We start from the raw sequence: 25,196 nt of genomic DNA on the forward strand, positions 1-25,196 counted from the left end.
ATATGATCTGTTGTCTACACATGCATATTCTGCTCTCTCTCTCTCTCTCACAGCAATGTGAATACATCACTTAAAGCCATCTCCCACATGCATACTTTTACTTAATTGATATGGAGTTGCACAGACACAACAGTGATTGTTCTTGCAAGTAAGGAATTCAAACATACATAATTTACCAAATGGTCAATATCCGTAATTAATAAACCAATTCTGTATGCAAATAGAATTTTTTGTTCAGATTTCAGAATGGTGTGGTTCAAAGGGCCATACAGTTTTCCTTTTGCACAAGTAAAGTTGTACGTGTGCATGAGTCATGGGCCCAGTTACTTTATTTAATTATTTCGCTATTGCCGACAACAGATCAAAACCTCAATTCATTTTCTATCCAGCAGCAGTGATCCTGGCTCTCCTTTTTGTCTCTGATACTTGACCAGGTAGAAACTGTAAGTTTGACATTGTCATAGTAAAAAATGTATGAAGAAATAACTAAAACAGAGCAAGCATCAAGTTAAAATGTGCAACTAGGCCAGGTGATCCTAACCCTTCCATAATTGATCAGGTATTTCAGCTTTAGCACACTTCAGTTGATATTGTGAGAAAGATATTTGATTATTTTCCTAAGACGTAAACATATCAGTATTGGACAGGATGCCAGAGTTTGATCAACTGCACAAGGAGAGTAAATGCATACATGTGCCATGTATTGTTACGTCATATTAGTTATGTATATATACCAAGAGTTAACCTGCATTAGGTGCTGTGGACAAAGTGTTCTACATGAGTGCTCCCTTTTAAAATTTGAAGTTCTGTTAGTGACCAAGTAATGACACAAAGCAAATCTGTCCTCTTGAGACCCCAGTATATTTCATCTTGGAGACTATACTTAAACCCTCTCTGCTGGAGGCTGATATGGATGTCAGCTAATATCTTCATAAAAATGACTACAAAATGTGCTGTCCAAACAATGAGGGCTGATCCAATGAAATCATTATTGTTGGTTTGCCGAGGAATTAATAAAATTATTTAATAACATAGCTTTAATAGTAGTGCATGACTTAATGTTCCATTGAAGCATATAAATATCTAATTTCTATGCAATGCAACTTAGTAACTTAACAGCAAAAATAATTTAGCCGGTGATAAATGTTTCATGATGATTATATTTGTCTTCACTTTCTTAGCCTCCCATGGCAAGCAGTTCAGTACAGCTGAGCAAATAAATAGGTCAGTAGCTGTTAATGTCTCTGTCTCGCTTCAGGGTGCCTATCAGTCAAGTGTAAGTCAGTGAGACTATAAGACAGTCAATGTGGCCCTACAGCTATCTAGCACAACAGAACTTAAGTGTATATTTTTCATTGTTTCCTATTTTTTAACTATATTTTATTGTCTTTGCTACTTTACGAAAAAACGATTGTCTTAAGGGCAGTCTAGACAAGAATGCATTTGAAAGGCTTTTTTGGTCATCTGTATCAGATGGTAGGACTCTTGGTATTGGCATATTTGAAACTTGTCCACAGAAAATTATTTTTCTGCAAGGGTCAGTTTACCCGAGAGAGTTTGTGGAATCAGCTAACATTGAATTATCGAAATGTAAATTATTTTATCAGTCAGTACAGGCCTTTGTGCCAACAGTGACTGTCACACTCCTGCTTCCCTTTGGAAGGCATCAGATTTCAGGATATAAAAGCATTTTGACATTCAGAAATGCAAATTAGGTTACTTTTAGCAAGTAACATTTTAGATTGAGTAACGTTAACCATTTTATAGAAATTAATGTCTGCTTCTGAGGAAGTACATTTTGACCAGTTGTTCTCTTTGGAGTCCAAAAGCTTCAGATGCTGGAAATCCGAAATTGGTGCTCTGTCTAAATCTGCCATATGACTTGTTATCATTATCGCTTCCCTGTACAGTCTATTTGTATTTGTTTGCTCAGCATACTCTTTATATGTCTTGTAATTTGATGAATTTTCAGGCAGCATCTACAGAAAAAGAAACAGGTCAATGCTTAAGATCCATCATCTTGCACATGAATTTAAAAGTTCAAAGGTTCAAAGGTCCAATTTAATGTGAGAGAAATGTATACAATATACATCCTGAAATGCTTTTTCTTTGCAAACATAAGAGAAGGGACAGAAACATAAGTTTTGGTCCACTGAATCTAGGTTGCCCATCCAATACCCATTTTAACTCTGATTCTATCCCAAAACATTTATCTCATATTCTCCCACATTCCCTCCAACTCCTCCTGGAATCTACCATCCCCTACACTCAGGGCAATTTAGAGACCAATAAACCTCCAGTTTTTATCTCTTAATGTTCTCCTGCAACATCAAATGTTAATAGCCTTGTGGCAGCATTTAATTATAATGACTTATCTTTCCAAAATCATCATTTATGAAGACATAATCAAATCTATTCTAAGACCTCTGGGCTACATTGTGCAAAGCATCCACATTTAATTATAAAGGCAGCCATTGCTTAACTCACGAAAAATTATCAAACAATTTTTTAAATAAATACATTGCTCTGATTGATGTACCATCAATAACTCTAGGAGACTGGAATTGAATAAGTAGAGACTGGAGGCTTTTATTAACAGCGAGAAAGGGAGCACGACCATGTCGAAGACTGAGGGAGGAGCATTGCCCCAATCGCCTTTATCCAGGGATCTGTGGGAGGAGCCACAGGAGCAGACAGCAGAGGGGTGTGTCCAGACAGGTATACATAGTTTACCACATTGATATAACATTTACTTTAATTGCTGGATTACTAATTAAGTTTTTTAAAAATCCCAAATGACACTAGACAGCAAATTTTTTCAAAAGAGTTGCTTACTCAGTATTTTTTTGTTTATGATTGAAGAATCCAAGTACATCTATTATCAAAGAATGTATAAATTATACACCTAGAGATTCATTTGCTTATAGGCAGCCACAAAGCAAGAAACCAATTTTAAAAAAGAAAGACCACAGAACAGCGCAAAGAAAGAGGGAAACAGATCACATATCATGCATACAATAGAAGCAAATAACAGCATTCTGAGCCAGACTGAGTCCTTAGGCCGAACTAGGCCCAAGGCTCAATCTCAGTCCATCATATCAGCAGGACAAAAGCACTACAAAGCTCCCAGAGACGGCAGCCACTGGTGCCGCAGGGAGAGAAATGAACATTGAAGGAGAGTGAGCGAAGTCAGACTGACCCTCGCCTCCAGTCGTGACACTTGGGTTTTCTGGTCGATCTGTTTAAATTGTCCAAGTGCTAAGGTGCTGCCTCACTGCCTCGCTGGACCCCAGCACAGCAACACACCCAGGCTGCACAGCCCAAAGCTCTTCTCGATCTTGCCAAATCTGCTCGGCGCTTGGAGAAAACCAGCCTTGCACCCAGGATGGGTGGATGGGCATCAAAACTCTTCCACATCGACTCTTCTCCAAATTGTTCACCCCAGTGGTGACAGTGATACCAACACCATCTGCGACAATCTCTTGAACACGTTGCATTTCGGCTTTGCAACACACCAGTATGACCCATCCTTTGAATCAGCTATGCCTTGGCTTGCGTCTTCATTGTGTGGGGGGATTTCGTTGGATGCTGTGTGATTGCCCTGAGCCTTGACCCAGTGGGTTGTGTGTCTGTTGAGCAGCGGCGTGCATCCACGAGATGACTGGTAACGAATGCATGCATGTTGAGTGGGGTAGATATTCATACTCCTGATTTGACTTCTAAGTACTGTCAAAGCTGTCGGCAAAGTTACATTTGTGGGGCAGAGGTTTGATAGAATGGAGGGCACAGACTTTGTCTTAGTTCAGACTAGCAATGACGTAATGGCAGTGGAACTGCCAGGTACTATCGATGCCCCAGGAGAGGAGGAGCCATGGGCTGTCCATACTTTCTGGGGGTGGAGAGTGTAGCGGAGCAGGCCAAATCAAGTCATGTCTCCCATAGCTGGGAGGCAGAGATGTAAAAGGCATGGTTGTCTCGCTTCTGAGGACTGAAGGGAAGGAGTGGTCAGATTTGGAATGTCTAATGAGTCCCCGTCCCCCAGTGAAGAATGAGACTTCTGAGTTGGTATCAGCCCTTACCTCTCTGGTGAATAAACAGCCTAGTGCACAGGCAGAGGCTCCTAGTTATCAGAGGCTAAGAATATTCTCTAGAATGAAGCCTACTTCTGAGGGGGAAGAGGAGTATAAGACCTGGGCGGAGCAGACCTCTCAGTTGTTAGATGATTGGCAGTGCTCTGATGATGTAAAGAGACAGAGATTGGTTGAGAGTTTGAGTGGCTGGGCTGCTGACATGGTGAGAGCCATGAGGTCACAGAACCCCGTGCCACTGCTGCAGCCAACATGCGAGCACTGGAAAATGCGTTTGACATGACAGAGAGCCCAATGGAGCTCATGACGGTGTTTCGGAACATGCGTCGGGAGAAGGAGGAGAAGATTTCTGCCTACATCTTTCGGCTAGAGAGGCAGCTGAATTGCTTGTGGTTCAGAGGGGCCATTCAGGTGGCTGAGTTGGGTCAGTTAAGAGTGGATCAAGTACCAAAAGGCACCCAGTCCCAGGACCTGATCGCCTGGAGTCCTTGACCATCTCATAAGTTGCACTCCCCCCCCCACCTCGTTTGTTGAGCTGATCAGAGAATTATGGGAGGAGGAGAGTGCGTCGGAGTTGCAGGAGGGCACCTTCAGCAGGGTACAGTCCTTGGTAGTAGCCCCTTGTGTTGCAGTGACCACGGACAGCCCAATCCAGGGAGTGGTAGAGGAGATCATGGCAGAGTTGAGAACTGGGATGTCCCAGTCGTTAACAGCGGGTGTACCCCCACGCCCCCATACAATGGAACTGATAGAGAGGTGGGGATGGACTACACAGGGTCCCGCGAGACCGGCATTGTCTATTATAACTGTGGGGAAGAGGGACACTTCAGGCAGGAGTGTAAACAATAGGAAATCTCTCGGAGAGCAAGCCCCCGGGTACCTAAACAGAGAGAGACATCGGGAAACTTAGAGGAGACCCAGTCAGGAAATGGCTTGGTGTCTCAGGGGGAACATATCCCCAGCAATATACCAAGGAACCCTCAAAAGTGAAAAACCCTATTCCTAAAGACTTAGTGGGGACGAGCTCCAGTGTATTGCTATGGATAGAGGGTATTTATGCTAGAGCCATACTCAACACTGGGTCACAGGTCACTTTGCTGCAGGTATCTAACACATTTACCATTGCTGCCACTCAGTGCATCAGAGTTCTGGGGTCATAGTGTGGGTGATTAACCATATGATGGCTATTTGTCAGTGAAGCTGGAGTTTTCAGAGGCCAGTGTGGGAGTGTCTGAGGTCCTGGAGGCATTAGTGCTGGTTTGTCTGGACCCTGTTGAGAAGGACGGTGTTTCAATTCTGGTGGGGATCAACACACCTCTTGTACAGAGGCTCATGGGAGTCTGCAAGGAGAAAGCTGGAGAGAGCTTTCTGAGGACATTGTCCATTTCGAGCTGCTTTTGAGGAAGTTCAACGCTGCATTGTACTGGATAACAAGTTTAGACTAGGGACTGTGCGGTTCACCCAATCAAAGCCAAACATGTTACAGCCTGGGGAAGTAGCGAGAGCGATGGAAACTTCCAAATTTCCCAGAATGCCTGTGGGCGAGGCCCTCTTAGAGGGCGCTCCGGAAGACCATGAGGAGGAGTTGGGATTACCTGCTGAGGTACTGGTGAGGCCCGAGCTGCAGAAGCCCTCGGTTGTACAGGCGTACAGCATGGCAGTGAATGTCAGGAACACTGCAAAGAGGGAGGTCACCTTCAAGCGGAGGATGCCTCTTTTCCCAGTGATGAGTTTGATGTGGGTTGTTCCAAGAGCACTCATCACACTATCAGAGTGACTGAGGACACCTCGTTCAGAGCGAGTTCGCGGCGACTGGCCCCTGCAGAAATAGAAGACTTTCGGCAGCATTTGAGTAAATTAAAGGAATCTAGGAGTTCAGGAGCCCTTGTGCGTCCCCTGTACAATGGCCAGGAAGAAGAATGGGAAGGTACAGATGTGTGTGGACTATAGGACTCTGAACAGGTATAGCGTCACTGATCAGCGTACAGTCCCAAGGATCGAAGGCACGCTGGGCTGTCTGAGTGGTCGAAGTGGTTTATGTGCTGGATGTGCAGAGTGGATATTACCAGATCGCCATGAGTGAGGCTGACAAAGAGAAAATGGCATTTGTATGTCCTCTGGATTCTTACAGTTTGAGAGGATGCCACAGGGCATGTCAGGAAAACCTGCAAACTTCCAGCAGGTCATGGAGAAAATGGTGGCGGATATGAACCGGTGAGGGATATGAACGTTGAGGAAACACAAAGTACACTGCAGATGCTGTGGTCAAATCAACACGTACAAACAAGCTGGATGAACTCAGCAGGTCGGGCAGCATCTGTTGAAATGAGCAGTCGACGTTTCGGGCCAAGATCCTTCGTCAGGACTGAAGAAGGAGGGGGCAGGGGCCCTATAAAGAAGGTGAGGGGAGGGGGGAGGTGCAGGTGAAAAACCACTCAGAGGAAAGATCAAGGGGTGGGGGAGGGGGAGCAGGGAGGGGATAGGCAGGAGAGGTGAAGAAGGAATGTAAGGGAAAAGCACTATGGGTAGTAGAAGAAGGCAGAATCAGATGGTTTCAACACCTCATATACACTCTGGGTAGTCTCCAGCCTCTTGATATGAACATCGAATTCTCCAATTTCCAGTATCCCCTCCTTCTCTCTTCCTCCACCCCACTTTCACTCTGCCTCCTCTTCTAGCTGCCTATCACCTCTCTCATGATTCTGCCTTCTTCTACTACCCATAGTGCTTTCCTTTTACATTCCTTCTTCACCTCTCCTGCCTATCCCCTCCCTGCTCCCCCTCCCCCACCACTTGATCTTTCCTCTGATTGTTTTTTCACCTGCACCTTCCTCCTCCCCTCACCTTCTTTATAGGGCCCCTGCCCCATCTTTCTTCAGTCCAGACGAAGGGTCTCGGCCCGAAACATTGACTGCTCATTTCAACAGATGCTGTCCAACTTGCTGAGTTCATCCAGCTTGTTTGTATGTGTTGAACTTGTTGAGGTATTTGTGTATCTGGATGACCTCATAGTGTTCCTCCACCTTGGAGGAACATGAAGTGAGGCTCCTGAAGGTGCTGGGCTGCTTGAAAACTGAAGAGTTAAAACTTTCCCTGGACAAGTGCCAGTCCCACAAGATGTCTGTCAGCTATGTTGGGCACATAGTCTCATGGGATGGAGTAGCTGTGGATCTGTCTAAGATAGAGGTGGTGACCACATGGCCAAGGCCCCAGACTGTGGGCACTGTGCGCTTGTTCCTTGGGTTCTGTGGGTACTACTGGAGATTCGTGAAGGGCTATGCGAGAATGAGTCACCCTTTAAATCATCTTCTGTGTGGTTACCCTCCCTTGGGGAAGTTACCCACAATGAAGCTATCGGGTACTCGCCATATTATCTGATGTTTGGACATGAGACGAGGTTGCCCATCGACCTTTGTTTTGGGACTGACTAGGAAGACCTACCATCGAAGACTTATCTGAAGTATGTGTCTGATATGAAAAGGGAGCTGAGAAAAGCTTATGAATTAGCTGAGGTCACAGCTGCCAAGCAGAATCAAGGAAATAAGAGAAGGTATGATCATAAGGTTAGGTTCTCCCAACTCATGCCAGGAGACCGAGTCCTCAGAAGGAAGCCTGGGAAGCATAAATTGGCTGACTGCTGGGTGGAGAGTAAGATGCAAACCAGAGGGTAGGAATGGGCCTGTCGAGATTCTCCATCAGAACCACCTTCATCAGAGGTGCAGGTTGACCCAGAGCCTGACCTGTAGCCTACACCTAGAAAGAGGATTCTGCAGCGACATGGGGTGACTGAAGGACCAACAGCAGGAGAGATTAGACTAGCCCCTGCCCCTGAATAGGCTACAGGGTGAGGAAATGGGGTTGTGGCATATGCTGCCTTTTGCTAACTCCCCACTGATTGAGGAAGAGGTTCACACAGAGTCAGGTGAAATCGGGGGGAGGGGGGTCTATCTGTGGACAGCCGGGGACCCTGTAAGGGATGAAGCGGGGCTCAGCCAATGGACAGAGGACACAAGTGATAGACATGGGGAGGCCTCGCCAGGAAGACCAGAAGTATCGTGAGTAGTGTCAGAACCTGAAGAAGTAGATGAGGGGGTACAGAGTTCTCAAAGGTTCAGGAGACCACTGGATAGGCTGGCCTATGTAGCACCGGGGGAACAGATGTGGTATCAATCGCCTTGGGGAGCTATATCACTGCCTTTTACACCTGGGTTGCATGAATTGCTGGTAAATTATCTCAATGTCATGAGCACATGTCTAAATTTGGCGGGGGGAGAGTGTAACACCCGGGGAAAGGTTTCCCTGCTGATGTAATGGTCTTTCTGTAGCAGCAGTGTTTGGGTTATGGTTAGAGTTAATGGGTGCTTTGGAATGTGAGCCGTCCAATGAGAGGAGTGTGTTTTCGTGCTGTGTACCTGACAATCTGGGTCCTCTGTTCGGCGAGAGATGGAGAGAGAAGTCACCAGAAAGGAGTGGACTTGGAGTGGGGCTGGAAGCTGACGAAGCCTGGGTAAATCGATGGAGTTTTGAAACACTTTAGGTTTCATGTGTGAAACAAAATTGTAAACTCCAAGTAGAAGATGGTTTGGCCGAACGATTTGTTTTACCATTGTGGCAGGGGCTCACAGACACCATACCAATGCAAGCTTAAGAGAAAAACTTGCAGAAAATGCTTCAAGGAAGGACACATATAAAGAGCAGGTCAGCCAGAAAAAAATTTATGGACTGCACAGGGAAGTGATAATGGTCATATTGCAGACTTTAAAAGAGCACTAATCTGCATGCTGTTAATGAAAACTCTGATAATGATTAGAGTTACACAGAACTCAGCAGCCTTAAGATTCACAATGTGAAAACTAACAATAGACTAGCAATCTGATTTACACCAGAAGAGGATGGTAAATTAATTAAAAGGAAATGGATACCAGCTTGGCTGTTTCAGTCATTCCACAAAATGAGTTTGAACAGCTTTTCAAATATACTAAACTGAAGCCTGCAGATATCCAACGTAAAACTTAATTCCTGTGGGAATGACATATGTAACAGTGAAATACAACAGCCAACAAGTGTTTTGGACTTGTTTCCAGTAAAAACAGGAAGGTAAGCATTGTGGGACTGTCATTAACTGAGACAATAACAACTTAATTGGAGATTCACCCACCATTTGTGTGTCACATCCCCTGAAAGAGTCAACTGAAAACAAATTCAAAAAGGTACGGGTAATGCCACTGCCATGTTCATGGATGCCATTAGTAAACTCAAACATGTTTGGGATAAAATAGTGCTAAATGAAAATGTCACACCCATGTTTTCCGAAGCCCGCCCACTTCCTTTTACCATCTATAATAAAGCAGCCAGGCAGCTAGAGTGCGTAGGTGCTGAAAGGACTCTTTCCAAGATTGAGTGGAGCCCATGAGCAAAGCCAATGGTCCCAGAAGCCAAGAACAATGGGCCGGTCAGGATTTGAATTCACCATCAACCCAGTTCTGAAAGCAGATCAATACCCTCTGTCCGGGGTAGAGGATGTCATTGCAAACTTACCACTTCAGCAAAGTGGAATTGCCTGAGGCTTACCTACAGATGGCGATGGGAAAGAGTCCAAAGTGTTTCTCACCACAAACACTCACAAAGAGCACTATTGCTATAATAGGCTTATTCTTGGAGTAGCATCTGCACCTGCATTCCAGCAGAAAGCTTTAGACCAGGTGCTGCAAGGCTGCTCAGGCACTCAGTATTACCTGGATGACATCATTGTTACCAGTAGCAATGACAAGGAATATCTCTAAAGTCTTAAGACAGTTTTAAAAGGATTGGAGGATTATGGGCTCAGAGCATGACACAACAAATTTGAATTCTTTAACCCAAGCAGCGCTTACTATGGTCACACCATTGATACACAAAGATTGCACAGGTATCCTGAGAAAATTCAAGAAGTGGTGGATACCCCAAGGCCAAAGGATGGTTTTATTGTTTGTATATTAATATAACAGGTACAGTAGCTGCTAAATCTTGCTACTGTGCTCCACCCCTTGAACTCATTAACAGAGGTTGGGAGGAAATGGCAACGGACAAATGGTGGCATTCCAAAAGATAAAGAAAATGGTGACATCAAACACTGTATCACACTTTATGATGCATATTGTCCAGTGAATCTTGGCCATGACGTCTCAACTTATAGTATAGGTGCAATCACATCACATGTTCTGAGTGGTAGAAGTGAACACCTCATCACCTTCTCTTACTCCTGCAGAGAAAGACTATGCATAGATTGACAGAGGGACCCTGACTCTAGTTTGATGTGTAAAATCTTTCAACCAATACTTGCATGGGAGAGAGTTTACCCTCATTACTGATCATTAAGCAGACGACTAATCATTGAAATGCTGTTGGATTGTCCCAGTTACCATTGGAAATGGAAATACCTAAAAAAATTGTAAAAGAGGACACTTCTAATCGCATATTCTCCCTAATGCATATCAAAGGTCACACTATTATGGCAGAGATGATCCAAAGGGAGACCACAAAAGACCACACACTATCTCTGGTCTCCCAAAATGGCTGGAGTGTGCAGCAGGAATTCAAGTTCCCCCATTTGTACCTGCGCCAGGATGAACTTGCCCTTGATGGTGGTTGTCCTACATGGGGATTGAGAGTAGTTGTACTCTCCACGCTGAAAGGTAAAGTGTTGGAGGAGCTACAAGCAGGTCATCTAGGTGTGCTTAAAATGAAAGCATTAGCTCGAAGCTTTGTCTGGTGGTCTGGGATAGAACAGCAGATCAAGCAGGTTTCCATGTACTGTTCAGGATGTCAACACATCCAGAAGATGTTAAGAGCTGTGGCTTCTCCATCACTGACAGAGGATGCATGTGAATTTTGCCAGACCATTCATGGGCACAAATTTCTTGGTAGTAGTGGATGCTGCAACAGAGGCCAGAAATGTTCCCCATAGTCTCCACTGCAGACTCGCACACAGCCTCTTCTCAAAGAATGGTGTTCCAGCACATCCAGTCAATGACAGCAGACCACAGTTTGCAGCACAACAGTTTTGGTCATTCTTAAAAATGAACGGAATAAGATATATCACATCTGCACCATATTCCGCAGCTACAAATGGTGGAAAGGTTTACCCGGCGTCTTTCTCTGCAGTGCCAGATGCAACTCCTACAACCACCATGGAGAGTCCCCAGAACCTGAGATTGTTGTACAGCCAAGCAGAGTGACCAGCTCCACACCCCCTATTGGGCAAGACATTGTCCCACATGAAATCCTCCACAGTAATTGAATCCTTAGGCCTCAATGAGACAATTTAAAATCTACTATGCTGTGGATGTATATATAGCAGTTGTATTATGTAGTATATAAATTGAGATGCATCTATATTGATTGGGGTTTATAGTTAATCAGGGAGGAGTGTTATGTATTTAATATTTCAGTAACATTGTAAATATATTATTTGATCAAGCATTTTTCATTTACATTATTCATTATGTAAAAGTACATGAGAAACATACGTCATTACACCATGTTACTTGTACTTGCCTCACTTAAAAGTAATATCAAAGAGTACATGATTATCCCTGTCTCCCCATATTTTTCTTTTGATTAGTTTTATGTTTTCGTCTAACACAAAAATAACAGAAGTATATCCAGAATCTGAGAAAGAGTTTCTCGATCATCTTAACTGTATTAATCATTAACTCTTTAAAACCTAGTTTATAAATGTGTCCAGGGAATACCAGAAACTTTCTTGCATTAATTTTGAATATGCATCCACTGTTATTGAATGGTTGAACTCTATAGGTCAAGGAGCTGACATCTCCAAATAAAGTGGAGGAGAAGAGGGCAAAATACTGTGCAGCAAAGAAATTGATCTGTTCAATTCCCGCTGCTGTTTGTGCATTCTCCTTGCGACTGCTTGAGTTTCCTCAGGGGGCTCCATTTTCCTCACACAGTCCAAAGGCATACAGGCAGGTTGGTAGGTTAATTGGTCACATTGGTGTAATTGGCCAGCACAGGCAAAATATAATGAATAATAAGATAAAAATAATGAACAGACGTTTGAAGAAGGGTCTCACCCTGAACTGTTGACTATTTATTCCCCTCCATAGGTGCTGCCTGAACGGCTGAGATCCTCCAGCATTTTATGTGTTGCACAGAAATGCTAAGTTGTCCATTGTTGCAATTTGTCATTTGGGTGGGGCTTGCAAGTAGGGAGAACGTCCTCTTTGGTTTGATGGGGGAGGGGTCACAATGCAGATGTGCTGGAAGGGAAAGGGGATCTGGGAAACTGCAGGGTTGCAGAAGTCCAGTTAAGTTCTCTAGTGTTTTTCTTTCTTTCTCTACTGAGTGATTGACCAACTGGACAGGACACAAAACATCAAAGTGATTAGGGCTGTGGACCTTTTGGGTCTCTCCCCCATCCTGAGGGTGAAAGGAAACTGGAAATTAATGAAGACTGATACCTTTTGAAAGATTCCTTCCTGCCAGGTTCTTGGATAGCTTTTCAGGAATTGGCACTTCAAGTAACTGTCTTCACCTTCCAAAAAAGAATCACTATCACAATCCAAATCCATACCATCTGTCAATCATAGTACACTTGGTATGCGGAGAGCCACAGATTGGAGTTGCACTGCAAATTACAGAATTGTGCCAACCTCACACACACAATGCACCTTACCACATTTAGCGATCAGCTTTGAGATAACATTCTTCTATACACTACTTGAAAATATAGCTCCTTGCAACAGGATTTTTCATTCAATGATTCTTCCCTCTAAGTGAGGTACTTTGAACAAAGGACATAATTTTGAAACTTAAACTCACTCAATTAAAAGCAACACAAGTCACTGAGAGAATATGAAATTCACTGGCTTTGGAAGCTGCAGATGCCTGTAATCGTGCTGGTTATGACAGGGTTTCATAGAATTTGAGAATAGACCTAATTTTTGAGCACTTTAATTAGAACTCCTTTAACTATCCTGTTCCATTAAGCTTGGCTTGACATTTTCAAGTCTGGCATCATGTATTTTTCACAGCAGTGCTTGTAGGCTGAAGTTTCATTAAATGAGAGCATGTATTCTGTTTACTCAGAGTTGGTTTCTTACCTGCACGCTAAACATTCAGGTGCCTCCCTGCAATCATTAGCTGGCCAGTGGTGTAATGGCATCCGCGCCAGACTTCGAGGTGAGTGGTGCCGGCTTTGAACCTGGCCAGCTCCTCGCATGCTTTCCATCCATGCTGGGTTGAGCTAGTAAAAAAGAGAGACAAATGTAAAAGAAAAAGCAAGACTGCCACATGATGCACCAAAAGCACGGAGAGGAACAACAACCTTGCAATCAAGGATTAAGGTCAGTTGCTCTTTAATATTGCCGCTCCACCTCTACTCTGTGGTCCTCTGGAAATAGAGCTTCAGAGGCTGAGTAGATGTTGCAATATTTTAACAGCTTCAGTTATATACCGTACTTCAGCTGTTCCCTAATTAACTGATCATCACCATTCACATAAAGTCTCTGTACTCGAGTGTGTGTCCCTAAAGGGCAAAAACATACTCAATGCATCAGGCAAACAGACACTGGCCAGCTGTCGTAGTTGCTTGCTTTGATGATAATTAAACATAATCATTCGCGCTATTGTGTATCTGAAATGTTTCTAACAAGGTACCATGGGTGATCAAGTGCATTTGGGTATAAACAAAACCAAGTTATTTTTATCTATAGTTCACTGTTGACAATGACATTTCAAATGTAGATGGGGTAAGAGACAGAGATAGGTTGGACACCAGGTCAGAAATGGCTAATAAGAGGGGGCATAACTTTAAGGTGTTGAGAGAAGCTATGGGGGGGGGGAGGTGTCTGATGTAGGATTTTTCACACAGAGTGCTGGGTGTGTGGAACACACTGGTGAGCTGGTAATAGAGGCAGATATATTAGGGATGTTTAAGAGACTTTTAGATAAGCATGTGGATGAAAGAAGAGCGGACGGTGTTGGGGGAGGGAAGGATTAGATTGATCTTAGAGTAGTTTAAAGGCTTGGCACAACATTGTGCATCGAAGGACCTGTACTGTTCTATTTTCTAGCTGTCAGTTTAAATGATCCGAGATCTTGTAGCAGAGGGTAATCGTCATACATAGCAGAGAATGTGCCCAATAATCAAGAACATTGGTCTTGTTTTTAATGTAAGACAGTCAATACACTAAATATTCTTAGGCTAAGTGTGAGCATTTAGTCCATCCTTCAAATGGATGGTGATCTTGTCCATCTATGTGCATCCAGACAATAAATATAAATTCAGGATTTCAATCAATAGCACAAAAAGGAATAAAGGGACTTACTTTAATTATAAGTATGAGATTCTGCAGATGCTGTAAACCTCGTGCAACACACTATCCTGGAAGAGCTCGGGAAGTTAGGCAATATTTATGACAGGGAATAAAGATTTTAGGCTGAGACCCATCATCTAAACTGGAAAGGTAAGGGACAGAAGCCAGAATAAGAAGATTTTTGGGGAGGTGAGGAAGGTGTACAAGCCGTCCAGCGATAGGTGAGTCCAGATGAAGGGGAAGGTGTGTGGATGGAGGAGGGGTTGATGAAGTTACCTGCTCTCATACCTACATAGTTAGTGTAGTGTAGTGTAGTGTAGCCTGTAGTTAGTGTAATGCTATTGCACCCTGGGGCATTCCGGAGATCTGAGTTCAATTCCTGTGTCATCCGTAAAAAAGAGTTTGTACATTCTCCCATGATTGCCTGGGTTTCCTCTGGGTGCTCGGATTCCCTCCCACAGTCCAAAGACATAATGCTTAGTAAGGTAATTTGTCAATGAAAATTGCCCAGTGATTAGGCTAGAGTTAAATAGCTGGTTTGCTGGGCGGTGCATCTCATTAGGCCATAAGGACTGTTCTGCACTGCATCTCTAAATACACACGTTTGTAAATTAATTAATTTAATTAAAATAAAAGCAAGAAGCTGAAAACTTACTTTAATTGGCAGCCCATTCCTTTACTTTGAGAAAAGAAGCAATTCTACTGGAGGTCAACGCATTTAGACTGAAATGCATGCATTTTAATATTAATAAGGCAGAAGCAACAACAGAAATTTTCCTACATATAGAAGGAAGATTGAAGTAGATTATTATTTCAGAACTCAAATGTAGTTTTGCAGACACCAATCGGTCAATATTGAATATTGTTATTGAGTTCAAAGTTCAAAGTAAATTTATTATCAAAGTACATACAACCCTGAGATTCATTTTCTTGCAGACTTGCACAGTAGATCCAAGAAACACAACTGAATCAATGAAAGACCACACTCAGCAGGGCAAACAACCAATATACAAGAGACAACAAACTTTGCAAATACAAAAAGAAAGAAAAAGTAAATGATAATAAATAAATAAGCAATAAATTTTGAGAATATGAGGTGAATGAGTCAATAGGTTATTGGAACAGTACCACGATGAGGTGAGTGAAATTGAGGGAAGGTACTGCAACTGGTTCAAGAGCCTGTTGGTTGAGGGGAAACATTGGCTCATGAACCTGGTGCTGTTTCTCCTGAAGCACCTGTACCTTTTCCCTGATAGCAGAAGCGAGAAGAGGGCATGCCCTAGATGGTGGTGGTGCTTGATAATGGATGCTGCTTTCCTGTGAAAGTGCATCTTGTAGATGTGCTCAATGGTGGGGTGGGCTTTCCATGTGATGGATAGGGACATATCCATTACTTTCTGTAGGATTTTCTGTTCAAGGGCATCAGTGTTTCCATACACAGCCATGATGTAACCAATCAATACCCTCTCCACTATACATCTATAGAAGTTTGTCACAGCTAAAGATACCCTGCTGAATCTTCACAAATTTTAAGGAAGCAGAGACATTGCCATGCTTCCTTCATAATAGCACTTATGTGCTGAGCCCAGGCCAGACTGCCTGAAATGATGACACTGAGAAATTTAATGTTGCTTACCGTCTCCACCTCTGATTCCCCAATGAACACTGGCTCATGGACCTTGGGTTCCCTCCCACTGAAATAAATAAGTAGACCTTTGGTCTTACTGACATTGAGTGAGAAATTGTTGCTGTGGCACCACTCAGCCAGATTTTCAGTCTCCCTCCAATATTTTGATTCATCACCATCTTTGATTCGACCAACAGTGGTGTCGTCAGCAAACTTAAATATGGCATATTTGCTTAGCTTCACAGTCATAAGTATAAAGCGAGTTGAACAGGGCGATAAGCACACAGCCTTGCGATGCATCTGTGCATCTGATGGAGATTATGGAGGAGATGTTTTTGCCAATCTGAACTGACTGAGGTCTGCAAGTGAGGAAATCCAGAATTGAGTTGCACAATGATCTAGTGTAGCCAAGGTCTTGAAACTTACTGGTTACTTTTGAGGGTATGATAGTATTGTATGCTGAGCTGTAGCTGAAGAAGAGAATCCTGATGTATGAATCTTCACTGTCCAAATGTTCCAGGGATGAATGAAGAGACAGTGAAACGGCATCTGCTGTGGACAAGTTGTGATGGTGGGCAAATTGGACTGGATCCAAATCACTTCTCAGGGATTGTTGATATGTTTCATCACCAACCACTCAAAGTACTTCATTACAGTGGATGTAAGTGCAACTGGGCGATAGCACTCAGGCAGGTTAGCACATTCTTATTAGGCACTGATATAATTGAAACCTGCTTGAAACAGTTGGTACCAAAGATTGGCAAAGTGAGAGGTTTAAGTGAGCACTCCAGTCAGTTGATCAGCACAAGACTTTCGTACTCATCTAGGTACCCCACCTAGGCCAGATACTTTCCATGAGTTCACCCTCCTGAAGGATGCTCTCACATTAGCCTCAGAAACTGAGATCACAGGGTCATCAGCGGCTGTGCGAGCTTGTGAAGGTTCTTTCCTGTTTTGACGGTCAAAGTGAGCATAGAAGGCATTTAGATCATCTGGGAGAGAAGTCTTGTGTCACCTAAGTCACTTGGTTTCATATTGTCAGAGTTAATAGCATTCAAGCCATTCCACAGTTGTCAAGCATCCTTCAGTGATTCAAATTTGGTCCAGAATTGCCACTTTGCACATGAGATGTCTTTCTGGAGATTGTACCTGTACCCCTTGTATCTTACTTAGTCACCAGACTTGAATGCCTCCAATCCGGCCTTCAGCAGATTGCAAATCTCATGGTTCATCCAGGGCATCTGGTTGGGGAAGACTGAATGATTTTGTGGGGATACACTTGTCTATGACTGTTCCGAGGCATCCTTGAAAACAGCCCAGTGTACTAACTCGGAGCAGTCCTGTAGACACTCCTCTGCCTCTCGTGACCAACTCTTTGTTGTCCTTATCTCTGCAGCCTTGCTCTTTAGCCTCTGCCTGTATGCAGATTGGATAAGGACAGCCAAGTGGTTAGATCTCCCCAAAGTCTAGGGATGGAATGATAAGTACTCCTAATCGTAGTAAAGCAATGGTAGAATGTGTTGGAACCCCTGATACTGCAGGTTTTATGCAAATGATAATTGGACACAAACTTGTTCAAACAAGCATGATTAAATTTACCAACAATGATTTCAAAGACAACAGGGTAAGCTGTTTATTGTTTGCTGATGAAAGCATTCACTACTTTGAGTGCCTGTTTAACATCTGCCTTTGACAGTATGTAAACTTCAGTCAGGATCACAGAGAAGAACTGTCTCGGTACGTAGAAGAGCTAGAACTTAATCATTAGATGTTCCAGGTCAGGGGAAAAAGCCCACCGTGCTTGTGTGCCACAAAGAGTTTATCATGAAACACAGACCCCTACCTTTTCCCATCTCTGAATCAGCAGTCTGGCCTCTCCTGTGTATCAAGATGTCCTTGGGTCATCCAGCATGTCTAGAGTAAGCCATGTCTCCATGAAAAACAGAACCCAGCAATTTCTCATTTCCCTCCAATACAGCAAACCTGCCCTTAGGTCCTCAGTCTTGGTCTCCAGCAACTGTACATTTGCTAACAAGATACAGGTAGAGGAAGTTTCATTCCCTTGCATTTCAGTCTAGCTTGGAGTCCTCCGTGCTTCCCTCTCTCTCCATCGTGTTAATGTGCCTCCATCTGCTTAAAGGTGCTGTACCCACATTCGTGAGAGTTAAGTCTACCAAATCCTTCAGAAGATTGTGAAATCACTAGTTTATTAAGTTTGTTCAAAAGTATATTACTTAAAAGGTAATTACAGGCTGCAGATTGCAGTGGGAGTAGTTCAGAAGTATATTTAGAAGTTTTGGAAGCACATACCTCTAGTTCGCCAGTGCGATCTTGCCGAGTTGATAATCTGGAATCTTATTGCTTAATCTTGCTATTAGTAGGAAATTTTCACAAATAATGTGTAAACAAGTTCAAGATTAAATTTTCAGAGAGTGCAGATCCTCTGAAAATCTGTCGCTTGGCCCACTTTTGGTCTCACTGATGTAGATGAGCCCACATTACAAACATTGAATGCAAAGGACCAGGCAAAAGGAGGAGCAGGAGGACCTCAGTTGGTTTGATGGACATTCACTTTCTGGGTCGCAAGTTTGCTCAGTTCACTTTCTAAGCACAGCAGCTACCATTTGTTAGATCAAGCAGAAGCAAGTAATCTTCCACCCAATACTTCTTTGTTTAGTTTCTGGTTGCAAACGGGAGTCAGTCTTTAGGTCTTAAAATATAAATGTCAAGCAGCAATCAGTTTGAAGTTAAAAACACAGCTTTGCAAACAAGCTCTGTATATAGCAGCTTCTCTGTCTGTGTTAAGTATGATGTAGTTCATGGCATCTGGTTTAATTTTTGCTGCTCAAGAGTGCAGTAAAGGACAATGGGTTATTTAATTTGGCCTGTTGCTGACTAAGTTCAAAGAAACTTGCAGACCAGATGGAAACACTTAACTTATCAATAACTCATTTGTTTAAAGTTGGGAGCTTTATATCCTCAAGGAATTTAGCTCCAAAAGACTTACAGATCTTTTGTGTAAAAAGAGTATATGCAAAAATATTATATGCATGTGAAGTCACCCAAATGGAGGAGAAAAGGTTTATAAATATAGAGAAAAGTTCAGCCTAATTAAGAATGGGGTAAAGAATATCTAGAAACATAGGGGAAACATGGGGTGAATTAAAAACCATTCCTCTGACTTTGGCTTCTCTGACAAATGGTTACTTATCTGTGTTGTTGGTATATCTTTTCTGTTTGTAGGAATTGCACCTGTTTTGGAAATCACTTACAGTACATAGATAGGGATCCATGTTGCTGATTAAAGGAAGACATTTTGGAAGTCCTGGAGCAGAAAGCTTCATCACATGTACAGCAGCTGTAGAGATGGAGAAAGGGATAGCATCCTTGCAGGAGGAAGGGTGATGGCAGGGTAGCCAGGGTAATTTTGGATATGGTGGGTTTATAGAAAATGTCAATGGACATGGAAACAGGTGCGGAAAATGCAGAGAAGAGCCATAAATGGATCCATTAATTTTGAGTGCAGGGTAGAACTTATTGACCCAGGTGAAGAAATTGATTTCTGCAAGAGTCTTTGCAACAAAAAGATTTAGACAATAAGACCATAAGACCAAAAGGTATATGAGGAGAATTAGGCCATCTGGCCCATCAGGTCTGCTCCGCCATTTCATCATAGAGTCGTAGAACAGTACAGCACTGAAACAGGGCCTTCAGCCCATCCAGTCAATGCCAAGCCATTTAAACTGCTTACTCCCATTGAACTGGCACCGGGACCATAGAGCTCCATACCCCTATATACCTACCCAAACTTCTCTCAAACATTGAAATCGAGCTTGAATGTACTATTTTTGCTGACAGCTCATTCCACTCTCTCATGACCCCCTGAGTGATGAAGTTTCCCCTCATCTTCCCATTAAACTTTTCACCTTTCACCCCTAACTGATAACTTCTAGTTGTAGTGTCAGAGGAAACCTTAGAGGAAAAAGCCTGCTTGCATTCACCTTATCTATACCCCTGGTAATTCTGTGTGTACTTCTATTCAATCTCCCCTCAGTCTTCTATGTTCCAAGAAATAAAGTCCTAACCTATTCGATCTTTCCTTATAACTCAGGTCTTCCATTCTCTGCAGCATCCTTGTAAATTTTCTCTGTACTCTTTCAAACTTATTTACATCTTTCCTGTAGGTAGGTACCCAATACCCAAAGCTGAGTACCCAAAGCTGCACGCAGAGCTCCAAATTAAGCCTTACCATCATCTTGTGCATAATATCCCATCTTCTGTACTCAATACTCAGGCTACATCCACACTAGACCGGATAATTTTGATAACGCCATTTTGTGTAAAAACGATAGGCATCCACACTATGCATTTTTGAAAATATCGCTATCCACACTGAAATGGAGATTTCGGCAAATCTCCTCCTACTGGGCATGTGCAAGACCCCATCTACCGAAAACAAGTGACATGTTTGATGTCGAATCTTGCCGTAAGAGTTCGCGTTTGTGTAGTTACAGATTAGAAAAACTTAAAACAACGGACAGCTGTTGGCTTTCACTTAGGAGAACAGAAGGAAACAAAAAGCAAATACTGGAGCGTACGGAGGCAACTGACAGGGAGTTCACGGACAGATTGACCCAGCTGACAACGTAATTGAAAAACTGACTAACTCTGTTGCATTAATAAAGCACCTTGTTAAATGTGCATCAGTGTTATCTTGTATTTCCATACAATGTTACAGCAGGCCGTTAGACATCTATTGTCAGAGAAGTACTTGCATAAATAGGTAAACCACCTTCATACGAGCAAGGACAGAAAACAGGGCAAAGTGAGTATACTTATTTATTCAGTAAGTTATGGGTCAAAGTATTTGGTGAGTACATTTCTAACTCTTCTGGCTTCAGTCTCGTTGCCGTCTGTTCTGAAATTGTTAGGTTGCATTCAAGAAAACAATGAAATAGTACACTGCCGCCTGATAGTGTTTTCAGATTTCTCTGGGTACCCTGTTCACATTGATTTGCCCAAGCAGTGTTTTCAAAAATACCCACCCTGAAAGCGTTTCTGAAAAGCTCCAGTTTCGGGGGACAAAAACGCCGTTTTATAGTGGATGGAGGGTAAAAACAAAGAGAAAAATCTTTGGTTACGGATTTATCCGATGTAGTCTGGACAAAGCCTTAGGTTTATGAAGGCCAGTGTGCAAAAGCTTTCTTTATGACCTTATATACCTGTGACACCACTTTTAATGGATTATGGACCTATATTCCCATATCCCTGTGTTTTACAGAACTCATCCATGCCCTACTGCTTACTGTGTTAGTACTACCCTCATTGGTCCTCCCAAAGTGCACTTCACACTTTTCTGTATTAACTTTCATCTGCCATTTTTCAGCAATTCCAGATCCTGCTGCAAGTTGTAATGACATTCTTTGCTGTCCACTACACCCCCATTCTTGGTGTCATCTGCAAATTTGCTGATTCAGTTAACCATATTACCATCCAGATTGTTAATATAGATGACAAACCACAACAGACTCAGCACTAACCCGTGTGGCACTCCAGTAGTCACAGCAACCATCTACTACCACTCTCTGGCTTCTCCCACAAAACCAGTGTCTAATCCAATTTACTAACTCATCTTGAATGCCAAGTGACTGAACCTTCCTGACCAAACTCCCATGCAGGGTCTTGTCAAATGCCTTAATAAAGTCCTATTAGACAACATCCACTGCCTTGCCTTTATCAACTTTCCTGGTAACTTGCTCAAAAAACTCTTTAAGATTACTTAGACATGACCTACCATATACAAAATCATGCTGACTTTCCTGAATCATTCCGTGTTTTATCCAAAGGCAGGGTGTGAGGGAACACTCTGTCAGGCCATGGGGATGTATCCACCCTAATTTGCCTCAGGACAGCAAACACCTCCTCTGTAATCTGTACGGGGTCCATGAAGTTTATGTCACTTTACCTCACTTCTACAGACTTTGTGTCTGTCTCCTAAGCAAATACAGAAGCAAGAAATTTATGTAAGATCTTCCCCCTCCCCCCTCCTATTCTTACCCTCTCTGGTGTGTGGTACAGGCAGTAATCCAGAATTACCCTGGCAGTCCTGTTTTTCAGCTTTCTTCCTCACTCCCTCAAATCTCTCTTCAAGACCTTCTCGCCTTTCCTGCCTATGTTGTTAGTGCCAATATGTACCAAGACTTCTGGTGTTCACCCTTTAGAATGCCAATCCGAGACATCCCTGACCCTGGCACCTGGGAGGCAACAAACTCTCTGGGTGTCTCTAGCCTGTCCACAGAACCTCGTCTCTCTTTCCCTATTTCTCAAACTATGAAGTCTGTCACTGATGCAGTTCTCTTCACCTCTGTTCTCTCCTGAGCCTTAGCGCCAGACAGTGTGGTTTCCCCTGGTAAGTCATTCCCCTCAACCATGTACAAAATGGGATAGTGAGGAGGATGGTCACTGGGGTACTCTGCACTCATTGCCTGTTTCCCTTCCTTCTCCTGACATTCACCTAGTTTCCTGCTTCTGGCAACCTAGGGGATGACTACCTCCCTGTAGCTCCTATCTATCATTTCCTCAGTCTCCCGTACGAGCGGAAGGTCATCAAGATGCAGCTCCAGTTCCTTAACACGTTCTTGGAAGAGCTACAGCTCAGAGCACATGATGCAGGTGTGGTTATCCGGACAGCTGGAGGTCTCCCAGAATTCCCACATCCAACACAAAAAAACACAGCCCCTGGAGCCATTCTCTCTGCACTAACTATGTACTAACAGATGAGGAATGAAGAATAAAGAAAAAGAAGAAACTTACCAGATACTTACTCGCCCAAGCCTGATATCGCCTAAGCCTGAGGAGCAAGAATGAATGCCGAAGTGGGTGGGTTGCCAGAGATGGTGTTGAACATGGACTATTCCAGCGGCAGATGTAGCTCAGACAAATGCGAGTCTTTTTGGCTTCACCTTTGATCTGTAATATGTGGAAGGAATCTAAACAGAAGCTGTTGAAGTTAAGAAGTTCCACAAGTGGATGAGTTAGTGGAGGGGAATTGCTTGGGTCTTAGTTCCAGAAAGAAGAAGAGGGCCCAACAGAGGTACATATGATTACATATGATAAAAATGAGGTGGTTGGTTTCAGAGAATTGAAAGCTGCCAAAATGAAGGCGAACATACTGTGGCTCCATTACATTAAACTAAGGCTGAGTGTTCAAGTTAACATTACAGATTCATCTACTTTAGCAAAAATGAAAAATAACCAATACCGACCCTTTCTGCAGGCCACAGATACAGGATTTGGATCAAGATCTTAGCATGGACTGTCTAACTAAAATAATTATTGCGAACAGGTGCTTTTAACAATCAACATTGTGGCTTATTGCATAAGGGGGAAATACTCTTACTTAAAAAGCTGAAGTAGAATGGTAATTATTCATGTCACCTTCACAGCCTGATTTCCACGCAGATGATTAAACTTTGCTTCAACAAACAGAGCTCAAGAATTTGTGGTAAGAAGAAGCAAAGATGCAAAATGGTAGCAGCTGCCTTTAATTGTTGCTGTTTTAAAAGTTCACATCTTGTGAAATTTGCTAAATGAAAACAACATTGTTAAGAGTTGGATCTGATTCAACTATTGGAATTTTTTTATATTTGCATTTTGGCACAGCAGGAATGAATTGTTTAACTATCTGTAACTTGTGTAAACATTAAGTTCTTGTGAACTGTATTGCATGAGGCTATAAATCATATCTTTTGAAAGCCATTGATAAAGCGCACTGGGACTGGAAGGTAATATTACAGAACATGCCCAAAACTGTATGTCTTTCTTTGTTTAGCTGGGTCATATTGAATTGCTTGTTGTGATTTAAAACATACCCCTTGGATGGACACAGAGCAAATTCAATGAATAGGATGGAGCGATTTCTCCAAAGATATGCCAGTTGCAATAGTCACTTCACGTGCCCAGGAGATCCTTGCAAAGGCGGAGACCTAAGCTAAAACGGAAGATTGATGGCCTTCCTTGTATAGAGTCTACTCTATAAGTCCTTTTGTCAGAAACCTCCAAGTCAGCTCTTTTCTACCTTCACCTGTGTGGATCGCAGAAGAATCCAGTTAGTACTTGGGTCTCAATTGCATACACAGACAAGGTTTTCTGGTTGGGTCAAAGTTATGGATTGTCCAGTGGGAGCAAAAGGCCTAACTGCCCGAAGTTTCGGTCCTCTGCTGCTTTCTCCAGTGGATATCAGACAGGATGAAGAAGGAAAATGCAGCCCACAGTCAAAATATGCTTGCAGCGTAACTATGGTGATCTCAATGCATTAATGAGCCACTTACGTCATGTAGCCTTGTTAAATATTGATGCATGAAATTCAGAAGTTAAGTCCCTGAAAGTGCAGAAAAGCAGAAGGTGAGATAACCACTTCCAGGAGGTGGTAAAATGTTGTTCACAAACTGCAGAAAATACAAACGAATGATGGCAATATTCCCAGGTGATTCCCCAAATTACCAACTGCAACATCTAGGAAGTTTTAAAAGTTTTCGCTGCCCTAATTACCCGAGTGCTGAATAATTATGACTGGATATAACAATTCAGTTACATAAATTACATAATTTATCACGCCAGTAGATTGAAGAAATTTTCTAAAGTCACTTCAAACCCATAACTCTGATCGTAGATGCATTGGCACTCAGTTAGGTAACAAACCTGATCAATTCTGAAAAATGCTTTTTCATTTTGTGTTTTATATTCTGTGTTTTTGTTCATTTTTTTATTGCTGTTTGTGCGAATTTTTGCCTGAGGGGAAGGGGGTTTGATATTTTTCTTTGGTTCCATGTTTTTCTTTGTTTTGTGACAATGGGGAAGACAAGTTTTAGTGTTGTATGCTGCATACATACTTCGAACTTTGAAATCTTTCAAATCAAGCTGTAACAGGCTGGAACAGGAATACTTAATCATATCCATTGAGAGTACTGCTACTACTCGAGTCGCACCTAGGTTCGAGAAGCACCAGAAGCTGCAGAAGGTTGTAAATCTAGTCAGTTCCATCTTGGGTACTAGCCTACAAAGTACTCAGGACATCTTTAGGGAGCAGTGTGTCAGAAAGGCAATGTCCATTATTAAGGACCTCCAGCACCCAGGGCATTCACTTTTCTTGCTGTTGCCATCAGG

At 42.8% G+C, this 25,196-nt stretch overlaps 1 long non-coding RNA gene across 4 annotated transcripts; it reads right to left on the minus strand.

Annotated features, from left to right (window-relative positions):
* Positions 1 to 767: 767 nt before the first annotated feature.
* LOC132378385 (uncharacterized) lies at positions 768 to 23,959 on the minus strand. Of its 4 annotated transcripts, XR_009507020.1 has the most exons (5): positions 23,903 to 23,959; positions 22,845 to 23,000; positions 13,190 to 15,127; positions 12,548 to 12,621; positions 768 to 1,979 (listed from the first exon to the last, which is right to left on the minus strand). It is a non-coding gene; the product is annotated as an uncharacterized LOC132378385 (long non-coding RNA). The 4 variants fall into 4 exon arrangements; XR_009507018.1 differs by lacking the exon at positions 23,903 to 23,959 and having other exon boundaries at positions 13,190 to 13,332; positions 22,845 to 23,381; XR_009507019.1 differs by lacking the exon at positions 23,903 to 23,959 and having other exon boundaries at positions 22,845 to 23,381.
* Positions 23,960 to 25,196: the final 1,237 nt, after the last annotated feature.

Source organism: Hypanus sabinus, chromosome 20, assembly GCF_030144855.1.
Source record: "Hypanus sabinus isolate sHypSab1 chromosome 20, sHypSab1.hap1, whole genome shotgun sequence".
Lineage (NCBI taxonomy): Eukaryota > Metazoa > Chordata > Chondrichthyes > Myliobatiformes > Dasyatidae > Hypanus > Hypanus sabinus.